Raw genomic sequence first — 25,486 nt, 5'->3', positions numbered from 1 at the left:
TTGTCGTTTATCCCAACAGCTTTCTACAAACCCTTTGATATGTACATAGATATGCAAAAATTTGAACGGAACTTAAGATTGAAGGAGCATTTTGGTATGGGACTTGGAGATACTACTGAAGAAACTGCTAACATCCACAAATTAAAACCTAAAAGCACCTATGATTGCTCAAGTACAAATCCTAGCATTAAAACGTACAGTAGACTACTATTGGATGACACAGAGAGAATGTGTAATTCGGCTAAACCGGGTTGCAGAAACAACTTAACCAAAGAAGAAAAGAGAGCACTGGATAACTTGAGCACAAATAAAGATCTAATCTTTAGGGAGGCCGATAAGGGAGGCGCATTGGTCATAATGGACTATTCTTACTACAAGCAAGAGATACTTTCTCAGCTGACGGATACGGCTACATACAAACAACTGACCTACAATCCTACCATGTTGTTCAAGAAACAGATAGATGAAGTTTTGGATCGAGCATTCAGGATTGGATGGTTGACGAAACAAGAAAGGAACTTTATGGAAGTAAAGTTCCCAAGGGTTCCGGCTTTTTACACACTGCCGAAGATCCATAAGCACCCGAATTGCCCACCGGGCAGACCTATTGTGTCCTCCATAGGATCCCTCTTACAACCGGTAGCAGTATTTCTGGATAGTATACTCCAACCATGTGTCCGCAATATGCCTTCGTTTCTGTTGGACTCGATTAGTCTGATCAAAGAGATCAAATCATTTCCAACAATCAAACAACCCATCTTATTAGCAACATTGGATGTGGTTAGTCTGTATACCTCCATACCACACGAACAGGGGATGATGGCAGTTCGCAAACAATTGAATCGATACCCATACGTGGGACCTCCAGTAGAGTTAATCCTGGAACTATTGGATCTCTGCCTCAGCAGAAACTACTTCAAGTTTGAGAAATCGTTCTTTTTGCAACTACAAGGGACGGCGATGGGTCTAATATGGCCCCATCGTACGCCAATTTATTTATGGCAGAATTTGAAGAACGTGACACGGATCTATTTCTACACCAACACATTAAATATTTCAAACGCTATATAGATGATTTGATCATTCTATGGTCAGGTACGGAGGAGGAATTAGATGATTGGCATAGGATATTAAACACCATTAATCCAAAGCTACAATTCAAGATGACCAAGAGTTCCACATCAGTAGATTTCCTCGACCTGCGAATATCTATGGAAGATGGTGTGTTGGGCACAACTTTGTACAAAAAGGAGACAGATAGGAACTCATTATTGGAGGCTACTAGCTGCCATCCTCCATCACTCAAGAAGGCTTTACCTATCTCTCAATTCAAGCGGGTTATGCGGAATAACAACAAACAGAGTAATGCCCAACAACAGTTGATAGAAATGAAAGCACGATTCTTACAGAGGGGTTACCAAGAGAAACAGATTAACCAACACTTCCAGAAGTTTACCTCCATGGATCAGGATACAGCTTTAAGAACTGTGACAAAAAGGGATAAAGAGAGAAGGATGATATTGACGACTACTTATACCTCAGACAAGCAGAACCTACAAAAATTGGTAAAAAAGAACTGGAATATCGTGGAAAGTGATAAAAATCTGCCATTTAGGGGTTCCAGATATCCACAAGTAGGCTTTAGAAGATCACGCTCTCTACGGGACATTCTGGTGAAGGTTGACCCTGTATTGTGCTACGAAAAATCGAACTGGCTACAGACTAAGAAACCTGGTTGCTATAAGTGTACGGGATGCACCACATGTAGTGGTTTATCTAACGCAAAATTCTTTGTTCATCCAACCACCAATCGCAGATACACTATCCGGCATAGAGTAACCTGCACGACGACGCATATAGTGTATTTATTACACTGTCCGTGTGGGTTATTCTATGTCGGAAAGACTATCGACGACTTGCGCACCCGTATGGCCAATCATCGTGCAGCCATTCGATTGGCTATAAAAAACAAGGGGTCAGACCAACCCGTGGCACGACATTTTGCGCTGACTGGCCATACGGTTGCAGACCTGAGGTATGTGATCATCGATCACATTCCACCCCCAACTAGAGGGGGTGATAGGGATAGACTCCTGTTGCAGTGCGAGTCCAGGTGGATCTTCAATCTGGGCACTTTGGTGCCCGGAGGGTTGAATACCAACCTGGACTGGCACTGTTATCTGTGATACCAAAGGTTAGGGAGTATTATCCAGATGTTAGCAGTAAAGTGTATTCTGATAGCTAGTATAGCCATACTAGGTGATATGTTTGATTCAAAATTATGTCTATACCTATTCCCAGTTTAGAAATAGTCAGGTAAATTTGACACAGTAAACTACACGCATCGTAGAGATGTTAAGTGTTGTAACTATCTAGCTCTTATAATAGATAGTGTTAGATTGTTAAGTGCATTGAGATTGTAACAATTGAACTGCTCTATATTGTAACCGTTTGTATTCACAATTTTGTTTTTAGTGTACACCGCGGCCGGTTGCCATGCCGACGCTCTGACATGCGCAGTCTTGCGCACAGGACGCCGGGTGACTTCCGGTATCGCGGTGATAGTCGGTGGAGGGTTTAAAAGGCATTCAGGTATGTACACTGTTGTAAAGTCTGAGGACGAGGTTAAAATCCTCGAAACGTCACTTTGTTAAAATAAAGCGGTAATTGCTTTAAGGTACAAGTCCTGGTGAGTGCTCTTTTCTTGGATATTTATATATATATATATATATATATATATATATATATATATATATATATATATATATATATATATATATATATATATAAATATAAATGCGTGTGTTTATATGTGTTTACATATGTACTTATGAATTTATATGCGTATATATGTATTTACAGACAAATATACATGTATAAACACATAAATACACATACATATATATATAATTCCACAAAATTACAAAGATAGCGTCAGCACTGTTTCTTGTAAATACATCTTTTCTTTATTGAAGCAGCATGAGGATAAAACAGGAATGTTTCGAGTCCAACAGACCCTTAATCATGAGCATGATTAAGGGTCTGTTGGACTCGAAAATGTTGCTGTTGTATCCTCATGTTGCTTCAATAAAGAAAATATGTTTTTACAAGAAACAGTGCTGACGCTATCTTTGTAATTTTGTGGAATTATATATCAGAGGTAAGCATGCCTCTCCAGGATACGCTAGGATACTTTACCCTACAAAGATTATTGCACTGAGAAGTGTATTGGTAAGGGTGCTGAACTCGCCTTGTTTGTTTGATAAATATATGTATGTATGTATGTATGTATGTATGTATGTATGTATGTATGTATGTATGTATGTATGTATGTATATATATATATATATATATATATATATATATATATATATATATATATATACATACATACATACATACATACATACATACACACACACACACACACACACACACACACACAAACACAGAAGTGCATTAGAGCCCTTTGCAGTCAGGTAGCTGATAGCATGCAAATCATATTTATGCAATATTCATATTTAATAAAGTGTTTAACTATGTATTTATTGTAAATATTTCACATTCCGATGTTCTTCACATAGGGGAATATGTATGTAAAGATATATATAGAAATATGTATTTAAGAATAAATAGAATATATTCTGCTATGTGAAGAACATTGGAATGTGAAATATTCATATTTCAAGTCTGGTTTTACCACTTTTCGTGCTCTATTGAAGTCTATGGAGGAATACATTAACGCGGTCCAGATATCAAAGTTTGGCTTTTTGCGGACGTCAATTTAGCTCTTGTGCAAAAACTTTTTACTTTCAACTTTTAGTACTCGCGCTACCCAATGCACACAAAAGCTTACTTTTAGCATAGTTAATGCACAAGCGGGAGCGATATCTAGCGATCTACTTGTAATCTAGCCATAAATAGGTCCTGGGGAAAACACTGGATATATGGCATGTGACTTAAGCAACTGGGAGTTTTTTTCATTCAATATTTTATTCATATTGAATTTGGAGCCTTGATGTGACCTGCCACAAAAACACAAGTAAGCCGTGCTGGCCTAATTGGCAGTCAAGAGGTTAACTATAAATGTATAAAAGTCTAGATAAGCGTCTGCTACTTCACTAAATAAACACAAATATGCAAATTAGAAAGCTCAACTTTAAAGAAACATACAAATGTAAAATGAAGTTGCATTATTGCTTGCATTTAATGATCACCAAATGTGTTAAACACATAGTTAAATCAGCTCCACTAGAACAGCAATGAACTGCTTAACTAGCTTAAGTTAGTTTAGTTAACATGACCGCATAAGCGCAAACTACATTTGCGCTCATCAGGTTAGCGCAACTGAAGTCCTCACGTATAGGTTTAGGTTGCATCAAACACAACATAAACACATGGCATTAAAGAGTCGCTAGACTTAAAATGACACTTTCACAAATTAGATGGCATTTTTATGAGTATAATGACCTTTAAATAAAACAGTTAAAGGGACATGAAACCCATATTTTTTCTTTCATGATTGAGACAGAGCATGCCATTTTAAACAACTTTCTAATTTACTTTTATTATCTAATTTGCTTCATTCTCTTGATATCCTTTGCTAAAAAAGCATATCTAAATAGGCTCAGTAGCTGCTGATTGGTGGCTGCACATAGATGCCTCATGTGATTGGCTCACCCATGTGCATTGCTATTTCTTCAACAAAGGATATCTAAAGAATGAAGCAAATTATATAATAGAAGTAAATTGGGATATTGTTTACAATGGCATTGTCTATCTGAATCATGAAATAAATAGTTTGGGTTTAATGTCCCTTTAAGTTAGGTTTTATGTAACATTTTTGGTTGCTTCTGGAACAAAGATGACTAACCCAACCGCAGCCTGTCAGTGAGTAATCAGATCTGGCCTGAAAACAAACAGGGTGAATATTGTACAAAGCTGAGGTCTGCTGTGCAGGGCTGTGCTACAGATGCCCCAGCACAAAGCATCATGTTCTCTGCGGTTTTAGAGCACGGGGTGGGTGGGGGGAGTTTAGCCAGAGAGAAAACTCACACCTAGGTAGAGAGGAAAACTCTTTATATGATATTAGCTTGTTTGGAATGATCATTACAGATTTGTGTCTTATTAGTAATGTAACGGGGCTGTTTGGAACATCTATAAAATTAGTAGTAAGGATATTATTGTTATGTAAGTCACCTTAGAGGGTATAATACTCACTGATAACAATGCTTTGCTAAAGGAACTACTTTTTATTTGTATAGTGAGGTAATTGCCACAGAAAATATATTTAAGTGGGGGATTCATTTTGCTTTTATGTAAAAATTGTTCTTTGTCCCACGCGCTGTAGAGAGGTAAAAAAAGCAAATCCTGTAGCCTGCAAATGCTGCAAATAAAATAGCTGGTTTAGGCCATTTGCAGCATTTTAAAAACCTAGGTTACATAATATGCTTTTTGGCCTCTCTGGGGAGTGTGGGACAAAGCACAATTTTTATACAAAAGCAAAAGATGCTTACTGTCCCTTTAAAGGGACATTAAACACTAAATACATTTCATGTACCTCCCTCTAATTATGGGTGCTGCCATTTTGTAACTTAGGTTACACTGCAGATATCTGAAGGAGAGTTACTGCACTTGCGCAAATACATCAGCACTGGAATGTAGTAAAAGATAGAATTCATCATGGTGTCATCCTTGACTAGAGGGAGGCGAAGAATAACCTCAATACTATCCTTCTAAATGTATTTAGGGACAGATTATAAGAGGTGCGCTAAATAACTTTTTCACTCACATGCTAGTGAAAAGTAAAAATTTATCGGAGCCGGGTAAGCATAAGTAGTACAAATTGAAAGTAAAAAGTTAGCACGCATGAGAAAGTCTGGTGTGTGCTATGTTCAGGACTTACTGCAACCACGCTAACTTCTATAGGGATAAGAAACCTAACAGTTATCGCTTTGAGCGTTTAACCCGGCACCATGTTAGATCAACTGAGCTAAACCCGAAAAGAGTTACATTCCAATGTTCTTCACAAAGAAGAAAATATTATTTTTATTTTTAAATATATAGTAAAATAATAAATATCTATACCTCACTCTCTCTCTATCTATCTATATATTTTATATATATATATATATATATATATATATATATCCGTATCAAGAAGGGCACTCTCAGGATTTGTAAATTCAAATAAAATAGCTTTATTCATACATCAACAAAGAATGGTCGATGTTTCGGCCCTTATCCGAGCCTTCATCAGGACATATTAAATCTGCAAACGGCTGTATAGCCAAACTCCCAAAGACGAAGAAAGACGTCTTTCTTCGTCTTTGGGAATTTGGCTATACAGCCATTTGCAGATTTAATATGTCCTGATGAACGTTTAGGTTTAGAATCAAAAGATTAAGAGGGAAAGATGGTGGGAATATATGAGAGGAATGTACCAGCTTGTCTTTGAGATTTAATGTATCATGAATGGTTGGAAAATTGAGTGTATATTGATCTGCTACTGGTGGGCAGACAAGATTTCTAGATATGGGGGGCTATTATCAGGCATCTGATCCAGTTAACTAATCATTCCTGGATGACTGCATGGAGCAGTCCTGAAGGTGAGGAATCCCCAGGCTTTGTCCCACTCTCTCTTTTTCAACATATAAACCTTCTTTTTCTAGGCTGCATGCCACTGCACATAAAAAGTATTTATTTCTTCATAGGATACTAATTTTAGCAGTATACATTTGTCCACACCATAAAATGATCTTGAAATACGCAGTTAGAAGGCAATGTGCTCTATTATCTATCTATCTGTACTGTACTCTCTCTCACACACATATACACACACACACACATATACACACACACGTACACACACAAATATGTATATACATACACACACGTATACACATACACACACACACACACACGTAGACACACACACACACCATATACACACACACGTACACACACAAATATGTATATACATACACACACGAATACACACATGTCCACACATACATAGACACAGGTATACATACACACACGTATACACACACGACGTATACACACACATATACACACAGGCCTGTCTTGGCATCTGAGGATACATCATTCCCTAATATTTTATGACTACATTTCTATAAAAATGAGAAACATTACTATCATTCTGCAATCCCTTAAAGGGCCATAATACCCAAATGTTTAAACACTTGAAAGTGATGCAGTATAGCTGTAAAAAGCTGACTAGAAAATATCTCCTGAACATCTCTATGTAAAAAAGAAAGATATTTTACCTCAAAAGTTCCTCAGTAGCCACATCCCATTGTAAAGGATTTCTAAGCAGCATTTTAGTATGTCTGTCCTGGGACAGCGGAAAGGATGAGCCTCGTGAACTCTCATATTATTTCACCAATCAGGTAAGGGAAGCTTACTATGAAATCTCATGAGAGTTAAGTCAAATCTCATGAGATCACAGTAAAAGAGTTCATGACCTGAGCACTTGCTGATGCTGATTGGCTGCTGTTCATTTCTTCATTTTATTTTTATTTTTACCTGCAGCTGGGAGCAGCTGAGTATAACTTTTTACACAGAACTTACTCTGCTGAGCTGAGGAGATTGTGAGGTAAAATATCGTCCTTTTTTACATAGAGATGCTCAGGTGATATTTTCCTGTCAGCTTTTGACAGTTATACTGCATCCGTTTAAAAGTGATTTAGCATATGAGTATTATGTCCCTTTAAATGGTCAGTAAACAGCTTTTAATTACATGACATTTCGGTTTAAGTCAATTAATGACATTTATGTAGCAGGGTTAAACTTGATAAGGTTGCAATGTGCTTTTCATGACTGATTAGAAAAAAAATGCACAGTGAACGTCCAACCTTTTGATAAAAATGTCAAAACTTATTAAGTATATTAACTTATTAAATATTTAAGGATACATGATACCCAAATGTTGAAGCACATGAAAGTGATGCAGCATAGCTGTAAAAAGCTGACTAGAAAATATCACCTGAACATCTCTATGTAGAAAAGGAAGATATTTTACCTCATATTTCCTAAGTATTCACACCCCACTGTAAAGAGACTAAGCAGCCAGTCAGTGTGATTGTCCCAGGACAAGCTAGGGAGTGTGCATCTGTCGTGCAGGCACAGTCATGTTATTTTCCTATTCAGTTTAAGTAAGTATTAAGTTTAAGTTCTATGAAATCTCATGAGATCCCAGCAAAGGGAAAGCATTACCTCAGCACTGCTGATGCTGAGTGGCTAATTTTGTTTTCCAATTTGCAGCTGGACAGCAACTGAAGTATAACTGAGGCAAAATATCTTCCATTTTTACATAGAGATGCTCAGGTGATATTTTCTTGTCAGATTTTTAAAGTTATGCTGCAGGACTTTCAAGTGATTTAGCATATGAGTACAGTATTATATCCCTTGAAATAAAACTTAAAAGCAATACATCTTCAAGGAAACTGTATCACATTGAAAAACAACATGGTACACAGTACCGGTAAACTTTACATCATATGCGTTTTGGCTTCTGTCTTTCTCAATGAAGTAAGTATTGAACCTCCCCCTCCTACCGTATCATACAAACGTTTTCTCAAGCAAACAATCACAGATACTTATCATAAGCTATTTATCAGCAGGTGCCCCAATAATATATAATTAAAACATCACACATTCTCTATATTTCGATACATTACTATAAACCTACACAATGGTACTCTACTTAGATACATATATTGGTAAAACTATTTGACATACATGGACCGATGTCCAATTAGAGCATAAATAGGACAGAGAGATCATGGTTAATGTAAATGTATAGTACTGGTGATCATATCTTTTCAAAAGTATAAACTCACATCATACTCATTATTCATCAGATATAAAAATTATGATTTAGAAAAACTCCTTTTTCATCCCTTGTGGATGCTGTGTCTGCAAAATAAATATCCAAAAAAACTCTCTCTCATCTCAGAGAGCGTAGATTGAATCAAACAGAGTTTTTTTTTGGATATTTACTTTGCAGAGACGGCATCCACAAAGGATAAATAATGAGTATGATGTGAGTTTATACTTTTGAAAGATACAATAACAATGAGGAAATAACATTTTTTTTTTAGATATGAGGTGCTAAATATCTATGTAGTTACAATTTGGAGCCTAAAGCAAAGTGATTCTTTAATTTCTTGCATAGAGGATCTACATGGGAATGGTGGACAAAAAATGTAATGCGTTATATAATGTAAAAGTTCAGACGTTGGATTTATAATGTAGTATATGTGCTCTGAGATGCTTTGCTGCTGTCTAAGACGTCTCAGACATAGGGATTTACATGTAGTATCTTTGTAGACAGGTTCCTGCTGGGCCATACGTGTGTTGGTTCAATAAAATAGGAATTTATTTAGCTGCTGTTTTCAGTGGAAAAACAATCTAGCTTGTATTGCATTGTGTTTAAGTTCTTCCATCAACACAAATGTATGTGCCTTCCAGTTAGTACAGGGACTAATCCCCAAATCCAGAATTCCAAAATCCAGAATTATTCAGAAATCCAGATTTGTTTGTTCATATTTTCTAAAAACTAAGGTTATTAGTTTTTCCCGTCAGTAAGTCACAGTCTTCTCTGTCTGCATCTTTTGTTTGTTTGTTTTTTGTGTTCTAAAATGTGAATACAAATCTATATTTATTTAAGACAAAAACTATTACTGTCCTGATTACATCACTTTAATCTGAGGGTACTGTGTATATAGAAGAAACAAAAATGATATTGTTTTAGGTTGTAGGTAAAATCTGTATCATGACATGTAAATATTGCCTAAATGGATTAGATTTTGTTGTTTACACTTGGTCCCATCCAAGCTGTCCCATTTTACAGATGCAAATATACAAATATTCTGAAATCCAAACCTTTATTGTTCCCAGCAGTTTGGATAAAGGGTTTTCTACCTGTAGTAATAATTGTGTTAATATTATTGTCACATTCAAAGGATGTTTACAAAATAAGTTCAATCTTATTTTTAATTTCAATAGTAGATACATATCTGAATAACATATGTAGAGGTCATTGCTATATCTGACCAGTCAAAGTAACTGAAGACCCTTAAATGGCGATCCGGTGAGCCTAGAGACCATTGGTTGTCCAGTTTGGTGTAGTTTTACTTGGAGTGAGATTGTTATGAAAATAATGTATAATGCTTCTGTTTAGAGTGGTATATTATCTCTTTGTCCTGAACTGCCAGGCTCACAGGGAAGAATAAAACAGACATTGAAGTTAAAGTTAAACTTTCATGATTTAGATAGAGCATGCAATAAAAAAAATCCAATTGGCTTCTATTTTCAAATTTACATCTTTCTCTTGTTGTCCCCTTTCAATGATAGCATATTGATAGTGTCTATAACATTATATATATTATATAACATTGTTACAAACATTGTTGCATACACTGCTGCCATATAGTGCTCAATACATGCATGTGCCTTAGTCTACCTCTGTATGCTCTTATGGCAATGAGCTAGGTTTGAAAAAAGAATGCCAAGAGTAAATAAGAAAGGTAAATGTAATCATACAAGTAAACTGACATGGTGTTTTTTTTGTGTGTTTGTTACCCCAATGAGCAATTTATTGATCTATCAATCACTATATAACAAATCTAAAAACAGCAGAATAATCACTTTCTTAAAATGTAGGAAGGGATACATTTCGCTCAAAGAGTTCTGATTAGTATTAGGAGCACATATATTGATAATTGTGATGGGCTTAAAGGGACATGAAACCCAAAAAAAAAATCTTTCATGATTCTGATAGAGAATAATATTTTAAACAACTTTCCAATTTACTTCTATTATTTAATTTACTTCCTTCTCATGTTATCCTTTGCTTAAAGGTTTATCTAGGAAAGCTCAGGAGCAGCAAAGAACCTAGGTTAGTGGCTGCATAAATATACCGATTGTCATTGGCTCAACTATGTGATGTGTCGGCAATTAGTAGTGCATTGCTGCTCATTCAACAAAGCATACCAGGAGAATGAAGAACATTTGAGTAAATTAGAAAGTTGCTTAAAATTGCATGTTCTATCTAAATCCTGAAAGAAACAATTTGGGTTTCATATCCCTTTAACAATTATAGTGGGGAGGGGCTGTAGCAATAAAGTACTACACACATGTCCATTTTTCATAACAATATTCAAGCTGAAATAGCAATGCAGCTATTGTTGTTTAATAAGAAGCCCAGGTTCCCGGGTTTTGAAGAAGTTTAAAGGTCCATGATACCAAAATGTTGAAAGTGATGCAGCATAGCTGTAAAAAGCTGACTAGAAAATATCACCTGAACATCTCTATGTAAAAAAGAAAGATATTTTACCTCAAAAATTCCTCAGTAGCCACCTCCCATTGTAAAGGACTTCTAAGCAGCAAATCAGTATGTCTGTCCCGGGACAGCTGAAGGATTGAGCCTCGTGCACTCTCATGTCCCTATTCAGTGTAAGGAAGTTTACTATGAAATCTCATGAGAGTTAAGTGAAATCTCATGAGATCACAGTAAAAGAGTTCATGACCTCAGCACTGTTGATGCTGATTGGCTGCTGTTCATTTCTTCATTTTTTTTTTTTTTTTTTACCTGCAGCTGGGAGCAGCTGAAGTATAACTTTTTACACAGAACTTACTCTGCTGAGCTGAGGAGATTGTGAGGTAAAATATCTTCCTTTTTTACATAGAGATGCTCAGGTGATATTTTCCTGTCAGCTTTTTACAGTTATACTGCATCAGTTTCAAGTGATTTAGCATATGCGTATTATGTCCCTTTAAATGTATTTTTAGGATTTTAGAAGTTTTAGTTTCAGTAGTTTGGATCCTTGGCATTCTGTGACATCGTTCAACAAATATCTATTCATAAGCTGGGTAATTTACCAACTTTACTACAGTGAACAACTGTACTTCTATTATCAAATTTACTTTATTCTCTTGCACTGCTGGGAGCTAGCTGAACACATCCAGTGAGCCAATAAGAAGAGGATTATATTTGCAACCACCAATCAGCAGCTAGCTCCCAGTAGTGCATTGCTGCTCCTTAGCCTACCTAGGTATACTTTTCATCAAAGGATACCAAGAGAACAAAGAAAATTAGATAACATAAGTACATTGGAAAGTTTCCTAAAATTGTATATTCAATCTTAATGAAAGAAAAATCTTGAGTTCCATGTCCCTTTAAATTGCAAACAGGTTGTTACATTAGTAATAAGGTGAAACTTTGGGGAATAATGTATTTAAATACAAACATAAATGTACAACTTTCTGTAAATAAATCACAAAACTAAAGACAAAGTGCAAATGTTCAACAGCTACCGACAGTGACCTTATAACTTCAGAAGGTATCTAGTTATTGTTACTATTATAATGTTGGCTTATTTAGTAAATAATAAAAATGCATTGCGAAGGTTTAGCTAAGAGGAAGAGGGAAAATTGGAATGAGAGAAAAAAAACTAATTTGCATAAATGTGCATAAATGATTTCACATCATAACTCATTAACTAAATGTTGTAGGACTGATTTTATATGATTCATTTACAATTAGATTCCATCACACTTAAAAGAAGTTTCACCATCATAGGGCCTTTATTATTTCAACGTTTATCTGAACCTTAAACATACCGGCCATGTGGGTAAAATACTGGTTGGGTGGCCACTCTATACCAGATGAGTCTTAAAGGGACACTGAAACTAATTTTTTTCTTTTGTAATTCAGAAAGAGCATGCAATTTTAAGCAAATTTCTAATTTACTCCTATTTTCAATTTTTCTTCGTTCTCTTGCTATCATTATTTGAAAAAGAAGGCATCTAAGCTTTTTTTTGGTTTCAGTACTCTGGACAGCAATTTTTTATTGGTGGATGAATTTATCCACCAATCAGCAAGGACAACCCAGGTTGTTCACCAAAAATGGGCCGGCATCTAAACTTACATTCTTGCATTTCAAATAAAGATACCAAGAGAATGAAGAAAATTTGATAATAGGAGTAAATTAGAAAGTTGCTTAAAATTTCATGCTCAATCTGAATCACGAAAGAAAAATTTTGGTTACAGTGTCCCTTTAAGTCACTGAAACTGTCCATGGCATCTTGTAGTAAAATTATCTTTCTACTAAAGACAGAGTAAAAACAAACTGTGACGTTTCGAGGTCTCCCCCTTAATCATACATGATGTATAATCAAAGGGACACTGGACCCAAATTTTTTCTTTTGTGATTTAGATAGAGCATGCAATTTTAAGCAACTTTCTAATTTACTCCTATTATCAAATTTCCTTCATTCTCTTTGTATCTTTATTTGAAAAGCAAGAATGTGAGTTTAGATGCCGGTCCATTTTTGGTGAACAACCTGGATTGTTCTTGCTGATTGGTGGATAAATTCACCCACCAATAAACAAGTGCTGTCCAGTTTGCTGAACCAAAAAATGGCTGGCTCCTTAGCTTAGATGCCTTCTTTTTCAAATAAAGATAGCAAGGTTAACGAAGAAAATGTGATCATAGGAGTAAATTAGAAAGTTGCTTAAAATTGCATGCTCTATCTGAATCACAAAAGAAATTTTTTGGGTTCAGTGTCCCTTTAAGGTGGAGACCCCGGAACGTCACAGTTTGTTTTTAAAATGTCTTCAATAGAAAGATAATTTTACTACAAGGTGCCGTGGACCGTTCAGTAACTTTCTATTGCTTGGGGGCCAGGCAGTGCCTCTGGTTGGCACAAGCACCTATTTGTTCTTACTATACGTTAGATGAGTCTTAAAGGGACAGTCAAGTCCAAAAAAAACTTTCATGTTTCAAATGGGGCATGTAATTTTAAACAACTTTTCAATTTACTTTAATCACCAATTTTGCTTTGTTCTCTTGGTATTCTTAGTTGAAAGCTAAACCTAGGAGGTTCATATGCTAATTTCTTAGACCTTGAAGGCCGCCTCTAATCTAAATGCATTTTGATAGTTTTTCACCACTAGAGGGCATTAGTTCACGTGTTTCATATAGATAACATTGAGCTCGTGCACATGAATTTACCATGGAGACAGCTCTGATTGGCTAAAATGCAAGTCTGTCAAAAGAACTGAAATAAGGGGGGCAGTCTGCTGAGGCTTAGATACAAGGTAATTACAGAGGTAAACGTGTATAATTATAACTGTGTTGGTTATGCAAAACAGGGGAATTGGTAATTAAGGAATTATCTATCTTTTAAAACAACAAAAATTCTGGTGTTGACTGTCCCTTTTTTGCGAGATAGAGATAATTGTGTGTCTTATTTTTGTGAATTGGTGGCAGTAGGATGTATGGGTCTTTGGTTCCAGGCTGTTCAGTTACAGTGAATCAAGTTTTTTTAGATTTGGTTTATCTGAAAAATGGACACCCATGGTGTTTCAGGTCTGCTTGTGTGTGATATATAGATATTTGCTGTAATATAAGTTGTTACATCACCAGGGGAGTATTTAGGTTTTGTGCTGCCCTAGGCACTCAAAATTCTGCTGCCCCCCCACCCCACCCCAGGTTTAAGGCCTTTTTTTAGACATAATATTTTTGGGGCAGGGTGTAAAAAAATAAAAAAATAAATGTCTTTTTAAGTAGATGTTCATCAGGGCTTGCATTCACTCTGGTCACACACACACACACACACATTATATATATATATATATATATATATATATATATATATATATATATATATATATATTAAGACATTATTTTGCAAGTCAGATGATTAAAGTGTTTATATCAGAAAAAAATAGCCTTCACTGTATGATAGTTTGTCAGTAGGTAGTTGTTTAACCTTAAACATCTTCTTTGGTGATTGACAGTTATTTAAGCAAAATATCTGCTTGGATAAATATGTAATGAATATACAAACTGGCCTTTAAAAGTACTTAAAAAATACAACAGTAGTTATGATAAGTTTAGGAATTGTATCCTAGGGGATAAAGTCACATGATACAATCATAATAAAGTATATACTTGTATTGTTTCTGAATGTATTAAATGCATACAACCAGGGGAGTATTTAGGTTTTGTGCTGCCCTAGGCACTCAAAATTCTGCTGCCCCCCACCCCACCCCAGGTTTAAGGCCTTTTTTTAGACATAATATTTTTGGGGCAGGGTGTAAAAAAATAAAAAAATAAATGTCTTTTTAAGTAGATGTTCATCAGGGCTTGCATTCACTCTGGTCACACACACACACACACATATATATATATATATATATATATATATATATATTAAGACATTATTTTGCAAGTCAGATGATTAAAGTGTTTATATCAGAAAAAAATAGCCTTCACTGTATGATAGTTTGTCAGTAGGTAGTTGTTTAACCTTAAACATCTTCTTTGGTGATTGACAGTTATTTAAGCAAAATATCTGCTTGGATAAATATGTAATGAATATACAAACTGGCCTTTAAAAGTACTTAAAAAATACAACAGTAGTTATGATAAGTTTAGGAATTGTATCCTAGGGGATAAAGTCACATGATACAATCATAATAAAGTATATACTTGTATTGTTTCTGAATGTATTAAATGCATACAACAAATTTTCAGTTGTGTTTTAAGTCACATAGTTGTATAGATTCAGCAATAAATACTTATTCTTTGCATGTATGACAGATAGACAAACAGTAAATGTACAAGTATTTAGTGACTAATCCGTTTAAGTATTTTAATGCCTAATGAAGATGTATTGAAGGGAGAAAGGCATATGCTGTTTCACAGTGGTCACGATGTAGTGCACGCTGCACTGTTTAGTCTGTGAGTCTCAATCACGCGGTGGAGCCAGGAAGAATACCGCATTCCCTCTCAGTCCAGGCCAGGCTGCGCAAGTGAGCTCCGCCTCCACTGTCACACGACATGCGCACCCACATACAATCCCATAGGACAGCAATAGCTGGGCCAGCCATTTAAGTCATTTGTAATTGGTTGATTTAGCCACCCGGCCCTGAGTTCAGTAGAGTGGCCCTAGGGACTCAAAATTCTGCTGCCCCTTAAAAATCTGCCTCCCTAGGCACCGGCCTCATTGGCCTATGCCTTAATACGCCCCTGTACATCACTCAGAGCCAATGATCTAAAGCTATCTGCTCTGGCAAATTTATCTAAGAAGTCTCATCAATACTGTGAAGTCCCTCAAAGAATTTTAGAAAAGGAAATTTTACCCTTAGAGCTGTTTTTATTCAGGTTCTGGATGCTGAGGAGATAGACATAAATTACAATAAGATGCTAAAAAAAAAAGCCCCCAAACATTTTACGTAATTTCTTTCCATGGGCCTGATATTCAAATCCTCACCGGCATGAAGAGAAATTACACAATATCTTTGGGATTTTTTTAGACCTTATATTGTAATGTAGGAGTCTCCGTTTCACATAAAGAACACTACATAGCAACATAAACACGTCTCAAGATAAAATCCTGTGTTTCTAAAAACAAATTTAAGGACCTCACTGTACCGACGAGGCTTCTTAGAATATCTTGCCTAAGCGGCGAGGTTTTGAATATCAGCCCCATGACTGAAAATTTTTGATCGTTCTTGTTAATGTATTTTATTAGTTTAGTCTAACATACTGGAGATATTTGCTCTTTATATCTGAGTGCAGTTAAAGGGACATTAAAGGGACACGAAACCCAAAAATTTCCCTCATGATTCAGACAGCACATACAATTTTAAAAAACTTTCCAATTTACTTATGTTATCTAATTTGCTTATTTCTCATGGTATCCTTTGTTGAAAATCAAACCAAGGTAGGTTCAGAAGGTGAGAACTAGCTGCTGATTGGTGGCTGCACATATATGCGTCTTGTTATTGGCTTACTGATGTGTTCCGCTAGCAAACAGTAGTGCGTTACTGTTCCTTCAACAAAGGATACAAAGAGAATAAAGCAAAATATACAATAGAAGTAAATTGGAAAGCTGTTTATAAATATATGCTCTGACTCATGAAAGAAAAAAAAGGTTTTCATGTCCCTTTAAATACAAACTGTAAGCTACGTTATAAAGAATTTCACAATGAATAATGCAACTTTATTTTGTCAAAAAAATATTTTTTTTATGCGTTTCCTTATATCGATAATGTTGACGATAGTAAATATCACATGCTAATCTAGAGGATCAGATGTACAGTTCACAGACTAATGTAAACTAAATGCAATTAAACATGAGGACATACTGCTAACATTTTTGTTTTGTTTTGTTTTCTAACCCTCCAGTTGCTAGAGCATGCCATTTTTGCATTAAGTGTCATTATAGTGTTAAAATGACATGCTCTAATCCGTAAGGGGATGTCATTTTAACGCTAGCGAAGCTGTAATGCTATGTGTTTAACCCCCACAGAGCACTGCTGGTCCCAAGCAGAAACTGCCACTAATCCAATCAGTAGCGCTAGTCACATGACTCAGTTCTGCAATTATTGCTGCTGATTGGAACAGCAGTTGTTTTCACTCCAGACTAACAGTGCTCTGCAGGTCCTAAGCAGGACTTTAACTATGTGATTAACCCTTTTGCGGAGGCTAAAACATAGAGCATTAAAGCATAACTAGCGTTAAAATGACATACCCTATAAGAGTATGACAGCTAAGTGTGACTGCCACTCCTGATTGGCTCTGTGTTCTGCTGGAGAGCGGTAATGTGTGCAGCTCCCAGGGTGGACTTTAAAGGGAAACACATTTTAAAAGGAAAGTTTTGAGGTTATTTCCTGCCTCCCTCTAGTCATGGGTGCTGCCATTTTGAAATCTATCTTTCATTACATTTCAGTGCTGATGTGTTTGCACATCTGCAGCAACTCTCCTTCAGATACCTGCAGTGTAACCTAGGTTCCAAAATGGCAGCCCCCATAATTAGAGGGATGAACTTTAAATATATTTAGTGTCCCTTTAATTATATTTTTATCCTAGGGTCAGTAATGCTAAACCAACATGCTGTAACAGGGTAGAGCATGCTATTTTTGGTTTAGAGTATACCTTTAAATAAATCTGTAATATTTGGTACCACATTAAATCATAGAGTTGCATATAAACTAAACATAACACCCATAACAATTTTTAGGAGGAAGGAGAAATGGGACCTTAAACTTTGTTGAGCTGTCAGCTGTGTCATATTGTTTATTTACTGCCCCTTCCTTCCTAAATGCTTTTGCGGCACGGCTGTTCACATCCCAGCTTAAAAGTTCCATGTGAGTTCAGCCCCTCTTCCTCATTTAGGTTTAAGAAGGGGCCTATCCATAGCTGACACATAGAGACAAGTGTGTAATTTCTAACCAACACTTTATTGTGAAGATTCAGGCACCCAGTCATTAATGTCATCCTTGCTAGGCCCTGTTTCCATGGGAACATTGGTAAATGGGCACGTTGTGGGGTGAAAAGCAAAGGCACTCTGTTTACATGACATTTGCCTCTTATTGTTTTAACTTTCTTATATATCAGTTTATTTTCTTGCTATAAATAGCAGTAAGATTATTATAATAACCTAGAAGGTGCCACATTTTAACCTATTCTGTGCCAAAGGCATTGTCATAAGAGTATTTTCCATCCCTTTGAGTATGGAGATGACTAGATCTACAAAAATGGAAGTGGTAACAAATGTCACAATAGCTACACTAGATTGTGTTCCTGGTGATGGCCTTGATTTTTTAATTTTTAATGATTTATTTCTGTTTAAATAAATATATTTTGCCTCATTGAAAAGTGAACTCTATAAAATTTCTATCATGCAAAAGACCACCATTTGTTGAGGTAGGCTAAAGAGGGTGCATGCTATCTTGAGCATTAAATGTATAACATTGTTACAAACATTGTTGCAAATGCTGCTGCCAAACAGACACATTCACACTCCTAAGCTGCCTACCTCAGTATGTTATTGTGGAAAGGTGCTAAAAGGATACCAAGAGTTTTTATTTTTAAATTGTACATTCTGAATCATGAAAGTTTTGAAATGAAAAATAAAATAAAAATATCTCCCGATTATTTTCAGGATGTGGGGGGGTTAAATGCTTGTGGGCAATGACCCACCAATAATATGTGGGTGTGGCCATGCATGGGAGGGACGGAGTTATGTGCTAAGGGATGGGCTCATGGGGTGTCCAGGAGGTCCGTAATTGTGTCTCAGTAGGGCTTGGTGGGGCTTTGGATATTAAGGGGCTGCGGACAGGAGGCAGATCATACAGCCCAACCAGTGACAATCCTACAGGATGAGTTTAAGAAGTATGAAAATGAATGACTGACCACCAATTAGTAGTGGAAATATGTTTGTCCCTTACAGCCAGAAGACACATCGGGTGCTTAGCTCTGGTTAAAATAGTGTTTTTCAGATTATAGAGGTTGTGGCATTAAACACTGGGCTGCTGTCAGATGACGTTTCTTGCAGATACTTGTTCTTATGCTCTGAAACTCATAGATTCAATCTCTGCCTGAGATTATCACCAACAGCATCATCAAGGTGAATGTACTTTATATATATCAGCAGCACTAGTAATCTGAGATAGCAAAACTGCGCCTCAATTAACTATAGCTGCAACTATACCTAATAATGCGTTTTAACCCCTTGATCGCAAGAGAAAGCCTGCATTGCGCTTCGCCAGTCTGTTGTGCACATTTGAGCGTTCAGGATGCACTAACCGCTCATGATTGATGACTCCAGTAACCACCTATTTTATCTTAAAGGGACATAAAAACAGATAGAACATACAATTTTATACAACTTTCTAATTTACTTCTATTATCAATTTTGTTTTATTGCCTTGGTAACATTTATTGAAGATGCAGCAATGCACTACTGGGAGTTAACTGAACACATCAGTAAGCCAATGACAAAACATATATTTTATATAACAAAATATATTGAGAAATAATCAAATTAGATAATAGAAGTAAATTGGATAGTTGTTTAAAATGACATGCTTTATCTGAATCATGAAAAAAAGTTTTGGGTTTCATGTCCCTTTAAGAAATAAAACATACTGATTAGCCAAGAAGGGTCATGGGTAATGCTAGATAGACTGGTGTATTTAAAGCAAAGATTAGCCAGAAAATAATGTCCCAGTAACATTTGTTCTATAGAAATATGTTCAGAGGAATATTCAAATGGTAAAATTCTACAATTTGTTCATCCCTACTGATCAGATCCTAGAAACATATCATTTACTAGCTTATTACAAGGTATTATTGTCTAACTAACTTTATTTTGCATTCACAATTTTTGTTTTATTTAGTTACTAGGCGATAAGCCTGCCCGGAGGGTAGTCTATGTTTAAAAAATACAAACCCCCAAGCTAAAGTTACAAAAAATTAAAAAAAAGTAAATTACAGAAAAAAAATAAACAAAGCTATCCAAAATAAAAAAAATGAAACCTAAACTTAATACCCCATAAAAATAAAAAAGCAACCCCTAAAATAAAAACACCCCCTAATCTAATACTAAATTACCAATAGCTCTTAAAAGGGCCTTTTGTTGGGAATTGCCATAAGTTAAACAGCTCTTTTACTTACAAAAATGACCAATTACCCCCTAACAGTAAAACCCCCCCACGCACCAAACCCCCCCCAAAAAATACCCTAACACTAAAAAAAAAAAACTAAACTTCCTATTGCCCCTAAAGGGGCATTTGTATGGGCATTGCCCTTAAAATGACATTTAGCTCTTTTACTGCCCTTAAAAGGGCAATCAGCTCTTTTCCAGCCCAAAAAACCCTAATCTAAAAAAAAAAAAAACCCCAAAAGAAAAAAAAAAGCCCAAGACTAAGCCCCAAATAGGTACTCACTGTTTCTGAAGTCCGGTGGGGGAGGTCTTCATCCAGGCGGCTCCATTATCTTCTACCTTCATCCGGAACGAAGGCGGCATGGAGCAGAGGTGTGGAGCTGTCTTCCCCGATGCGTGGATTCTCATCGGCGGTCCTCAACGGCAGTGGTCATCGGCGGGAGTGGCATTCCTCAGTGACGTGGAAGCTCCTCTCTATCAGATGTCTGTCGTACACTGAAGATTGAAAGCAAGGTACCCGCATTCAATTTGGGGGTACCTTGCATTCTTATTGGCTGAAATTTTGAAATCAGCCAATAGGATGAGAGCTACTGAAATCCTAATGGCTGTTAAAATCAGCCAATAAGATTTCAGTAGCTCTCATCCTATTGGCTGATTTCAAAATTTCAGCCAATAGGAATGCAAGGTACCCAATAAATATGGGGTACCCACCTTCGCTCCAGATGAAGATAGAAGATGATGGAGCCATCTGGAAGAAGACCTTCTCCGCTGGACTTCAGGAATAGTGAGAACCTATTTGGGGCTTAATTTTAGGATATTTTTTTTTTTTTTAACATTAGAGATTTAATGGGCTTGAAAAAGAGCTGATTGCCCTTTTAAGGGCAGTAAAAGAGCTGAATGCCCTTTTAAGGGCAATGCCCATACAAATGCCCCTTTAGGAGCAATGGGTAGTTTAGGTTTTTTTAGTGGTAGGTTTTTTGATTTTGGGGGTTTGGTGGGTGGGGGGATTTTACTGTTAGGGGGGGACTTAGTATTTTTTAAATGCAAAAGAGCTGTTTAACTTAGGGCAATGCCCTACAAAAGGCCCTTTTAAGGGCTATTGGTAGTTCAGTGTAGATTAGGGGGTGTTTTTATTATGGGGGGGGCTTTTTTATTTTCATAGGGATTAGGTATAATTTTTTTTATTTTTGTTCATTTTGTTAATTGTTTTCTGTAATGTTAGACTTTTTATTTTTTGTAATTTAGTAGTAATTGGGGTTAATTTAGGGATGTTAGGTTAGGGGGCTTAGTAATTAAATTAGTTATTTGCGTTGTGGGGGTGTTGGCTGTATAGGGGTTAATATATTAGGTTTATTGCGATGTGGTTTGGCGGTTTAGGGGTTAATAGGTTAATTATGTTTATTGCGATGTGGGGAGTTGGAGGTTTAAGCGTTAATAGGTTAAATAGGTTTATTGCGATGTGGGGGTTTTGTGGTTTAGGGGTTAATAGATTAATTAGGTTTATTGCAATTTGGGGATTGGAGGTTTAGGGGTTAATATTTTAATTATGTTATTTGACAATTAGGGGTTAATTACTTTATTGTTTTGCAATGTGGGGGTTGGCGGTTTAGGTGTCTTTTAATATTTCGTGTGGGAGGTTAATTTTTTTTTTTATACTTTGTGTGGGCGGTTTACGTGTTTTTTTTTAATTTCTTGCGGGAGGTTACGTGGTTTTTAGTTATTTTGTGCGGGCGGTTGCGTGTTTTTATTTTTTGTCTTCGGGTTTGCCTACGCTGCATCCAGGTGGATTCTTTTGGCTGCCTTGTGCAGCCAACATTCCTTTGAGGATGCGTGCGCAACTGGCAACGAACCCTTTACGAACCCTTTACAAATGCGATTATAGTATAGATACTGAAAGCAAGACATATATTTAATCCCCAACTAATAATATTTAGTATATCATATAAAAGAGAATGTTTTAAAAAAAATGCATATTGTGTGAAAAAAAAGTGTGATCTGAAAATGTACTGTTTCAAAATGGCGGTGCCCAGTGTGAAGATACAGAGCTTTACTAATGGCGCATGTAAATGGCTAAAATAAGAGATTTAAAGAGAACTGCAGACATTGGAGGAAAAACAGCCTCAATGGACTTCTTGTTAATAGAGAAAGGATTGCTTGACTTTGCACCTGCTAGAGAGTGTTACCTCATGGACTGTGCTTGAATGAGGCCGGACTTGCTTGAGCTTTTGCCTTATTGAGAGTGTTATTTCATGGGCTGTGCTTGAATGTGGCAGAACCTGCATGGGTTTGTGCCTGATAGAGAGTTCTACCTCATGGGATGTGCTTGAAGGGGCAGGACTTACATGGGTTTGTGCCTGATAGAGAGTTCTACCCCATGGGATGTGCTTGAAGGGGCAGGACTTACATGGGTTTGTGCCTGATAGAGAGTTCTACCCCATGGGATGTGCTTGAATGTTGTGTAGCCTACATGGTTGTGCCTGATAGAGAGTTCTACCTCATGGGATGTGCTTAAAAGGAGTGGGACATACATGTGTTTGTGACTGACAGAGAGTTTTACCTCATGGGATGTGCTTGAATGTGGCGGAGCCTGCATGGGTTTGTGCCTGAAAGAGAGTGTAACCTCATGGGATGTGCTTGAATGAAGCAGGGCTTGCATGTGTTTTTGCCTGATAGAGAGTATAACCTTATAGACTGTCAGGGGTGGAACTACCTATGGTGCAGCAGGTGCAGTGGGACCAGTCCCCAAGTGTTGGGCGGGCCCAAAGCTGACATTCTACATGTAGGCATGTGCAGAATATGTGCAATCCTAAAGTAGGGGAGACGTTTATTAGCGCAAGTTGCAGGTCCATCTTATTTATCATTATATCTATCTGCCTGTCTATCTGTTATCTATCTATGTAGCTCGATACTCAAAACCATTATACATAGTAACAGGTATTTTAAAACTATTGCTTACTACTGACTTATCTTTGGGGGGTCCAAATACATTTTTGCACCATGGCCCTCTGTTGAGTAGATCTGCTTCTGTAGACTGTGCTTAAAGGGGACAGGGCTTTCATGATTTTGTGTCTTAGGCCATAATGATGAAAGATTCTGCAGCTTGGAGAGAAAGTTTATTTCAGACTTCACAAGGGCTGAACTCACTGAGGACCTGATATGCACAAACATGCAAAATGTTTAGGATTTTCTTAGCCCTTATATTGTAATGTAGGGGTCTCTCATTCCCATCAAGAACATGGCATAATGAGATAAATAGCTTTCAACATTTTTTTTAGAGAACTCTTCATACTAACAAGATGTCTTGGGGGGTAGTTATCAAGCCGTCTACTTTTCTGGCTTCGCCGGCCCAATACGCCCCGCCTAAGCTCGCCTACCTTCGCCGCCGCGGACCTGAAAAAATACGCCTAAGTTATCAAATAAAGCTGTCAAAAAGCCGCGGGGCGATGAGCAGCGGACTGTGACAGTTATCACTCATCCGATCTCGCTGCCCTTCGGCTTTTTCCCAGCTTTATTGCTAGCCTGTCACTAAGCACTCACACTAAACTACACTGTTCTACCCCCTATACCGGCGCCCCCGGAGCCTCCCGCAACTCAATAAAGTTACTAACCCCTAAACCGGCGCTCCTAGACCCCGCCGCAACTCTTATAAATGTATTAACCCCTAAACCGCCGCTCCTAGACCCTGCCGCAACTCTTATAAAGGTATTAACCCCTAAACCGCCGCTCCCGGACACCGCTGCCACCTACAGTATACCTAGTAACCCCTATCCTGCCCCCCCCTATACCGTCGCCCTCTATAATAAAATTATTAACCCCTATCCTGCTGATCCCACACCTCTCCGCAACGAAATAAATAGTTTAACCCCTAAACCGCCGCTCCATGAACCCGCCGCAACCTATATTAAACCTATTAACCCCTATCCTGCCCCCCCTACACCGTCGCTACCTATAATAAATTTATTAACCCCTAATCTGCCCCCCCTACACCGTCGCCACCTATAATAAATTTATTAACCCCTATCCTGCCCCCCACTACGCCGCCGCCACTGTCATAAAATTATTAACCCCTAAACCTAAGTCTAACCCTAACCCTAACGCCCCCCTAACTTAAATATTAATTAAATAAATCTAAATAAATTAACTCTTATTAAGTAAATGAATCCTATTTAAAACTAAATACTTACCTTTAAAATAAACCCTAATATAGCTACAATATAAATAATAATTATATTCTAGCTATTTTAGGATTTATATTTATTTTACAGGCAACTTTCAATTTATTTTAACTAGGTACAATAGCTATTAAATAGTTATTAACTATTTAATAGCTTACCTAGCTAAAATAAAGAGAAATGTACCTGTGAAATAAATCCTAACCTAAGTTACAATTACACCTAACACTACACTATACTTTAATAAATTATTCCTATTTAAAAATAAATACTTACCTGTAAAATAAACCCTAAGATAGCTACAATATAATTAATAATTATATTATAGCTATCTTAGGATTTATATTTATTTTACAGGTAACTTTGTATTTATTTTAGCTAGTTAGAATAGTTATTAAATAGTTATTAACTATTTAATAACTACATAGCTAAAAGAAATACAAAATTACCTGTAAAATAAATCCTAACTTAAGTTACAATTAAACCTAATACTACACTATCATTAAATTAATTAAATAAATTAACTACAAATAACTACAATTAAATACAATTACATAAACTAACTAAAGTACAAAAAATAAAAAAAGCTAAGTTACAAAAAATAAAAAAATAAGTTACAAACATGTTACAAATATTGCAACAATTTTAAGCTACTTACACCTAATCTAAGCCCCCTAATAAAATAACAAACCCCCCAAAATAAAAAAATGCCCTACCCTATTCTAAATTAAATAAATTTCAAAGCTCTTTTACCTTACCAGCCCTTAAAAGGGCCATTTGTGGGGGCATGCCCCAAAGAAAACAGCTCTTTTGCCTGTAAAAGAAAA

This window comes from Bombina bombina, chromosome 6 (genome assembly GCF_027579735.1).
Source record: "Bombina bombina isolate aBomBom1 chromosome 6, aBomBom1.pri, whole genome shotgun sequence".
Classification (NCBI taxonomy): domain Eukaryota; kingdom Metazoa; phylum Chordata; class Amphibia; order Anura; family Bombinatoridae; genus Bombina; species Bombina bombina.
This window is presented reverse-complemented; position numbering follows the sequence as displayed.